The sequence below is a fragment of the Dipodomys ordii genome, unplaced genomic scaffold (assembly GCF_000151885.1).
Source record: "Dipodomys ordii isolate 6190 unplaced genomic scaffold, Dord_2.0 Scaffold84, whole genome shotgun sequence".
NCBI classification, from domain to species: Eukaryota; Metazoa; Chordata; class Mammalia; order Rodentia; family Heteromyidae; genus Dipodomys; species Dipodomys ordii.
Genome location: NW_012267300.1, coordinates 7,453,230 through 7,460,776, shown reverse-complemented (window position 1 = coordinate 7,460,776; position 7,547 = coordinate 7,453,230). Strand labels below are relative to the sequence as shown.

Genomic DNA, 7,547 nt, shown 5'->3' with positions numbered 1-7,547 from the left:
GGGAACAAGGATGGAAAAGGAAGTCCAGAGAAGAGTGTCTCAGGATTCAGAGTGGGGCAAGAGAAGGAAAACAAATGAAAACTTTCCTTATTTTACAAGGGATTCATGGTAGGTTGTTAAGATGGATGCAAATTAGAACACATTAAGGTGACTAGACAACTGATCTCTTGAATCTCATGCTGCTTTCTGAAGAGGGTTGAGTGGCAAAACCCAGATGGAGCAGAAACCTCAGTTCCTGACCATCCTGGAGGGAAAGACCTGCACTCTTCCGTACAATTACATCAGGAGCCCCTTTCATAAGGTAAGGTGGTACAAATAGGACATAGGATGAATTACACAAACAGTGAAAGTTCAAAACGAAGACACACAGAAACTCTGGATGCAGCTGCCAAGTATGACTCCCTGAACATCACAGCCTCCCAGCTCAGCAACACTGCTTCCTACATGGTGTGGTGAACACACCATGCTTCACAAACTCCTGCAACCAGGAGTCAAGGAAGCTTAGAAGTAGAGTAGGGAACAGTACTTGATTTGTTTTTCTTAAAATCATATTAAATACAGTTGTGTTACTATGCAATCACATGTACAAAATCATGGGTTTCATCATAAACATTTTCATTTATGGATATGATGTACTTTGGTCACATTCATCCATCTATTGCCTTCTCTTGTCTTATATCCCCTTTCCTACAGGTCCTCTCCATCTTCTGAAATAATCATTCTACTTTAATGACAAAAATAAAATATAACTGTCCTCTCAAACGGGTAGAGTTGGGTACACTTGACAATAGAAGTGGTAGCATTTTAATATTTAAACTGGATATAGTTTCTTAGCAGTATCCTTCTGTTATTATTTCCCCTGAGTTTCATTCTCTTCATTCCTGGAAGTTAACAGGACACAAGGTATCCAGTATACACATTATTTTAGCAGATTCATTCCTCAGAGTTTTTCAAAGCATACAGTGCTGACAGCGAGTCCTCTCAGTGGCTCCACAAGTCACAGTTGTCTATTATCATGTTCACATGGACCCTTTGGCTTCACATACAGAGAGTATTGCTGGTAGTGAGTTGTTGAGTAGGGAGCAAAAAGAAGAGTTATAAAGTCAGTAGCTGAGAACAAGGACTTTGGAGACAGATTGCCTAAATTTGAATCTAATTGGCTACTTTTGTCTATGTGACCTTGCTCAAGTTGCTATCTTCTCGGAGTCACAGTTGTGATAGGGTCAAATGAATCAATACATGTGAAACTCTGGCCTGTAACAAGTGCTTAGTAAGTACTACCAGATAATAACCACTATCATAAAAGCTTCTGTAATATTAAGAAATTGAGAGATCATTGTGTTCAAAGAGAAAAAAAACTGTAGTTTTAGTGGTTAATCATGCATTAGATATGTAAGAAAGAAGAGTGTGTCTTCAAAATAATTATGAGGGTCTCATTTGTGACTGATGTATCAGTGAAGCCTTGGTTTATTCAGAATAAACCAGTCATATAAAACTTACAAATTTTAGAACAAGATAGAATACATAAAAATTTAAGCAACAGGAAACATTATAAGTACATGAAAATAATAGTAGTATTTAGGATAAATACTGGGAACTGGCTTTTCATGTTTTATGGTTTCCAAGACACATCTACCAATTGTATTACTGTGGAAAAAGCTAGACTGCTTAATAGTATAAGGTAGAAATTGGACTTTTTCTTCTTTATTGATGGCCATTACACTGTCATGCACACAATAGAAGGAGACATCTCTTCTTTTATATATGAAAGCTTCTGCATGACCACTTTGTTATTAGATGACTTTGGACATTTTCCCAACATTAATGTGTCTAGTGAGTCTGTTTCCACATTAGATCAACTGATCCCCTCATATTAGTTTTAGTTACAGAACTTACAAATGAACTGAGAAGAAATGAAGAAGGATGTGACCTGTTAAAAAAAAATAAATGTAGGGGCTGGGAAGGTGGCTCAGTGGTAGAGCACTTGCCTTGCATGCATGAGGCCCTGGGTTTGATTCCTCAGCACCACATAAGTATAAAGAAAAAATCCAGAAGTGGTGCTGTGGCTCAAGTGGTAGAGTGCTAGCCTTGAGCTGAAGAGCTGAGGGACAGTGCCCAGGCCCAGAGTTCAGGCCCCACAACCAGAACCCCCCCCAAAAAAATGTGGCAAAGCGCTTACCTTGCAAGTGCAACGTCCTGGGTTCAATCCCCAGTACCAAAAAAGAAAAGACACAAAAAATACACTTAACCTTCCCCCAAAAAAGAAATGTACTCATTACCTGACTTATATAATTATAACCTTTCTGTACATCACCTTTACAATTAAAAATATCTTTTATTTGGGTCCAGTCCTGGGGCCTGAACTCTGGGCCTGGGCACTGTCCCTCAGCTCTACAGCTCAAGGCTAGCGCTCTACCACTTGAGCCACAGGCGCCACTTCTGGTTTTTTTCTTTTTGCTTATGTGGTGCTGAGGAATCGAACCAGGGTCTCAGGCATGCAAGGCAAGCGCTCTACCACTGAGCCACCTTCCCAGCCTACAATTAAAAATATCTTGCAAGTGGGTGTTCCATACAAAGACAATGAATCAGGCTGACATCCTATATTCAAGGATTTGTATTTCATTTTCAAACATTTTTCCAAGGCTGTGGTGGCTGCTTTCTTGTAAGGTTGTCATTTTTCCTTTTGTTTTCACATATACTGACGAAAAGCCATTGTTATTTTTTGTGAGATACAATGAAGTCTTGGAGAAAATGATTTCACTGTTTTCTTCTACTTCATTCTATTTCCTGCAGTTGTTGGTAGAAAAGGACAGCATCTGATTCTGTTATCTTTAGTGGATATTGATTTCCATGGTTCTTTTTTCTGTCTTTTTTCATTTGGTGACACTGAGATTGTTCAAATGTTACCAAAATGTAGACTTTGAAACAGGACTCTCCTTTCTGTGGACGTCTCCCTCACCTCCTATGATGCTAGTCTTCTAGGCAGGGATGGCTTTCTCCTTGTCCTTTTCCCCATCTTGCAGATGGGAAAAATATGCTGTCAATAGTGTTTACCATCACTATTCCCCTTTGATATTTAATGGTGATTTGTCTTTCAATTGCTGCCATGGATAATTGGTAAGGAATTATGGGCTGCTTTGTTTCTTGCCTTCTCAGTTTCGTGGCTGCTAGACAGGTGTTATCCTCTATATTTATGGGTTCATCCCTGTATTGCATTCCTATGGCTCTAACAAACTGTCAGATTAAAAAGCCTAACCTCAAGACAGTAATTTTACTGAGCCTTTTTATTATAATGTCTTTTAATGATATGAGGTATTGTGGAATGGATGCCAGGTGTGTCTGTCCTATTTAGAATATTCTAGATGATGGCCAACTCTCTTCTGTTCCACTCTGCCACTATATATGTTCCTTTGGCCTTCTAAAACTGCCACAAGGTTTCTCCCATCTATTTGATAAGAGTAGTCTGTCGCTAGTTAAAAAGCAGCTTGTGATCTGTTTTTAGGGGGATCTTCTTCTCCCAAGTTGGAAACTTCACAAAAACTATAGTAATAGTTTCTCTCCTGTTCCTGAGGAATTAAATTCCTTTCCTTATTTTACTGCTCTAATTCTATGCTATACCCTTGGAGAAAAAAAAAACCCTAAAAACCTAAATTAACTAACCAACCCAAACCAAAGGCTTATGCACATTTTCTGCTGCTAATTAAAGTACAGACATATTTGCCTTTTCTTGCTCTTCAAAAATGCTACACAGGAAGCTGAGATATGAGAACCACAGTTCGAAGACATCCCAGGAAAAAAAGTTTCTTTTAGACTCTTATCTCCAATTACCCAATCAAAAACTGGAAGTGGCACTGTGGTTCAAATGATAAAGCATTAGCCTTGAGCACAAAGAAGCTCAGGGACAGCACCCAGGCACTGATTTCAAGGCTCCACAACTGACAAAGAAAAGCTTTGCATATATTTTCTTCAGTTAATTTTTTCATTTTTTTTCTTGCAGGAAACTATTTCCCCTCTTGCCCCATGACCTGCTAAATGTCACTGAAGATGTTGTCTGGTCTCCAACAATTCAATGAAGAATCACTAAGAAGTAAAACAGGAATGGAGGAAGACGGTGGAGGAGAAGCTGGAGGCTAAACAAGCTCTTGCATAAAAAGCAGTTTTAGTGTCCCACTGAACAGTTCTTTTTTTTTTTTTTGTCGGTTGTGGGGCTTGAATTCTGGGCCTGGGCCCTGTCCCTCAGCTCTTCAGCTCAAGGCGAGCACTCTACCACTTGAGCCACAGCACCACTTCTGGTTTTCTGGTGGTTTATTGGAGATAGGAGTCTCACGGTCTCTCCTTCCCGGGCTGGCTTTGAACCGCGATCCTCAGATCTCAACCTCCTGAGTAGCTAGGATTACAGGCGTGAGCCACCAGCGCCCGGCTACCCACTGAACCGTTCTATGCTGGAGAATCACACCAAGCATGCCACCACAGTACAGAGAGTTTGACCAGAGAGGGAAAATTCAGGCAGCTTGGTTAAGGAGACAGATCTGAGCACTTGCTGGTGTCTGTGGCAACAGCAGCAGCCACTGCAGCCATGACAACCGTATCATCAGAGAGTGCCTGGGACAAAGGGGCCAGAAGTGGTGTGCAAGCAGATTCTACTCACTGCCAGCAAGAACCCAAAAGGAGCAGAAATCTTCATCCTGCTGATAGCAGACCAGGGGCAGCCCTGAAACCAAGAGACTGATGTGAGTAAACCCAAGACATCCTCACTACTTCTCAAGGAACAGCAATGTGAAGGCAGCCCCTCCTCCACCACCAGAGAAGAACTCCATCTTTGATACTGACAAAGGCCTGGTCGGAGAAGCTAGCTCCAACTCAGGCCTTGTAAGAAAACAGTAGGGGCCATTCAACAGGTCATAGGAACCTGACCTGACCTGCTCACTTACACCCAGGGGAAAGTTGCTCTTCCCAGGCAGAGGAAGATCTGCCCTCAGAGGAGTAGCTTTCTTCACTGGGTAAAAAGAGCCAGAGGCTGCCCCTCCCCACTGCAACATAACCTGCTGACCCAGCAGTATGAGGGATAAAAGAAAAACAACCTAAACTCAGTAAACATAAATCCTGGGAATGGCTCTAGGCTGGGCTCTGTGAGTGTCTCAGGAGCTAGCCCCTCAGGGAAAAGCTACTGTTTGCTGAAAGGCCTCAACCCTACACAGAACCTTCCCTCATCACAGCATCTCTAAACTAGAGAAAACAGCCATCTCCCTCTTTTGTGATACTCTAAGCAGATCTCCCTCCCACTGAACTAGCCTGGGAGGTGGATCACAAAGTCCTGTGTAAGGCAGAGCTTTCTGCCTGCTCAAACAAACTGACTTAAGAAACCAACCAAGCCACAGGAAAACCAAACACTATAAGCAAACCAGAGACACCAACAAGAGACTGATTATGGACACAGGGGAGGTACAAGATCTCTCCCCCCCCAAAAAAAATCAAAGAACTCATTTTTCTACCTAATTGTTTAATTTAAAAAATTGTTTTCTATTTTTTTTTCTTTCACAATTTTTACATTAGGTGTATATATATATATATGTTTGGTTTTTTTAAAATCTCTTTTAAACTTTTGGTCATTATTTTTTACACAATTTAATTGCTGTTCTGCTCATCTCCAGATATACACCCATTGTCGATTATTAGACCTTATCCATCATTGTGTGCATACTTAATTCAGAAATTGATTATTCAAATCACAACCTCTTAAGCTTAACTCTTTTATTAGCATAATTTCTTTACACTTATATAATTTTTAAGTATTCCATTTTTAAATTTTTATTCTTTATTTTTCATTTTTCCTTTTTATCTCTCTCTTCTCATTGTATCCTTTCTGCTATAATTATTATTTCTTTATATATAATTTTTAAGTGTTTCATTTTTTAAATTTAAATTTTTGGTTTTTCATTTTTTCTTGTTTCTTTATCTCTCTCCTCCTTTCATTCTGTTATATCTGTTTCCTTTCTAAATTAGAGCTTGGTTAAATTCACTCTTTCCTTTTATCTCTCCATATTCTTCTAATCCTATTTTCCCCACAGCTCTCCCTAAAACTATTAATTTCTGCTCTGCTGAATTCCTCTTTGAGATTCTTAGTCCATTAGTCCATAGTTGTTTGATGTTGAAGTAGATTGTATCTGTTGAAATAGATTGTATCTGCAGCCATTTTGACTGCATCAATCTATTTGTGCAACTATAGGACTCTGGTTGATGCGGACCTTAAAATAGTGCTCTAGCATGAAATTAGTGTTACTTTCATACCAAATGGGCATAACAAGCTGAAGAAACACAAGATGGTAAGTACAGGTTTCTCAACTCCCACTTATGATAATCAGGCAACAGAACAGTTGAAGAGTAATCCAGAGGAGAGTTCCCAAAATGCTCTATAAACACTACTGGTAAACATGGTGAATGAAAAGATTAAAAGCCTGCAAAGGACTCAGTGTGAGCATGACAGGAAGCAAGACTAGGCTAACCAAAAAATAGTACAGGAACCTCAAGAGCATAATGAGGCTAACCAAAAATTAATACAGGTATCTTGTGAGCGTGAGGAAGCTAATCAAAGATTAATACAGGAATTGCATGAACAGGCTAGGAATAGTCAGAGTAATACAGGAATTGCATGAGCGTGAGAAAGCTAATCGAAGAGTAATACAGGAATTGTGTGAGCAGGATGAGAATACACAAAGATCAATGGGGCATTAATGGAATCCATAAACAGACAGCTGAAGGAATGCAGGGAGGCCACAAAAGGAATGCTGAATGGAGCCCGTCAGAAGGAAAGGGAGTCCATTGAAACCATAATCATCACTTAAGGGAGATGAGAATAAATTTGAAAACCAAATTAAGGAAGTGAAGAATTCCACATAAAGCTCCAACAAAGAATCTGAAGCCATCAAAGCTGACTACTTAGAAGGAAAGGAAATAAAAACAAAGTAGAAACTCTTGACAGTAGGTTAGACCATGCAGAAGATTGAATCGTGGGGATTAAAGACAGCTAGATATTATAGAGAAAAAACATACAATTATCCAAGACAAATCCAAGAAATGCAATAGATCTATTCAACATTTAGAATACACTATCAGAAGGCCTCATCTAAGGATAATGGGTGTAAAGGAGCACCTAGAGACAAAACTAATGGTATAGGAAATTTATTTAGCAGAATCTGGGCAGAGAACTACCCAAACATGCAAAAAAGATAGGCTTATTAAAATACAAGAAGCTTTTAGAAACCCAAATATACCAGACCAGAACAGTATATCACAAGGTCATGTTATAATCCACACAGGATCAATTCAGACCAAGGAAAATCCTTAAAGTTGTCAAGGGGAAAAGATCAATCACCTATAAAGGGAAACCAATTAGAATCACCTCAGATTTCTCAGCAGAGACAATTAAAGCAAGAAGAGCCTGGAATGATGTATGCCATGCCCTAAAGACAAACTAAACTATCAACCAAAAATACTGTACTCAGCTAAATTCTCCTTCATAGCAAAGAAAAACTGAAACAATATATCTC

At 39.5% G+C, this 7,547-nt stretch overlaps 1 pseudogene and 1 gene segment (V, D, J or C); both read left to right on the top strand.

Moving 5' to 3' along the window:
* The window catches only part of LOC105992511, an 854,274-nt gene that overhangs the window by 21,681 nt on the left and 825,046 nt on the right, over positions 1 to 7,547 (top strand).
* LOC105992449 overlaps positions 328 to 7,547 on the top strand; it is a 17,368-nt pseudogene continuing 10,148 nt past the window's right edge.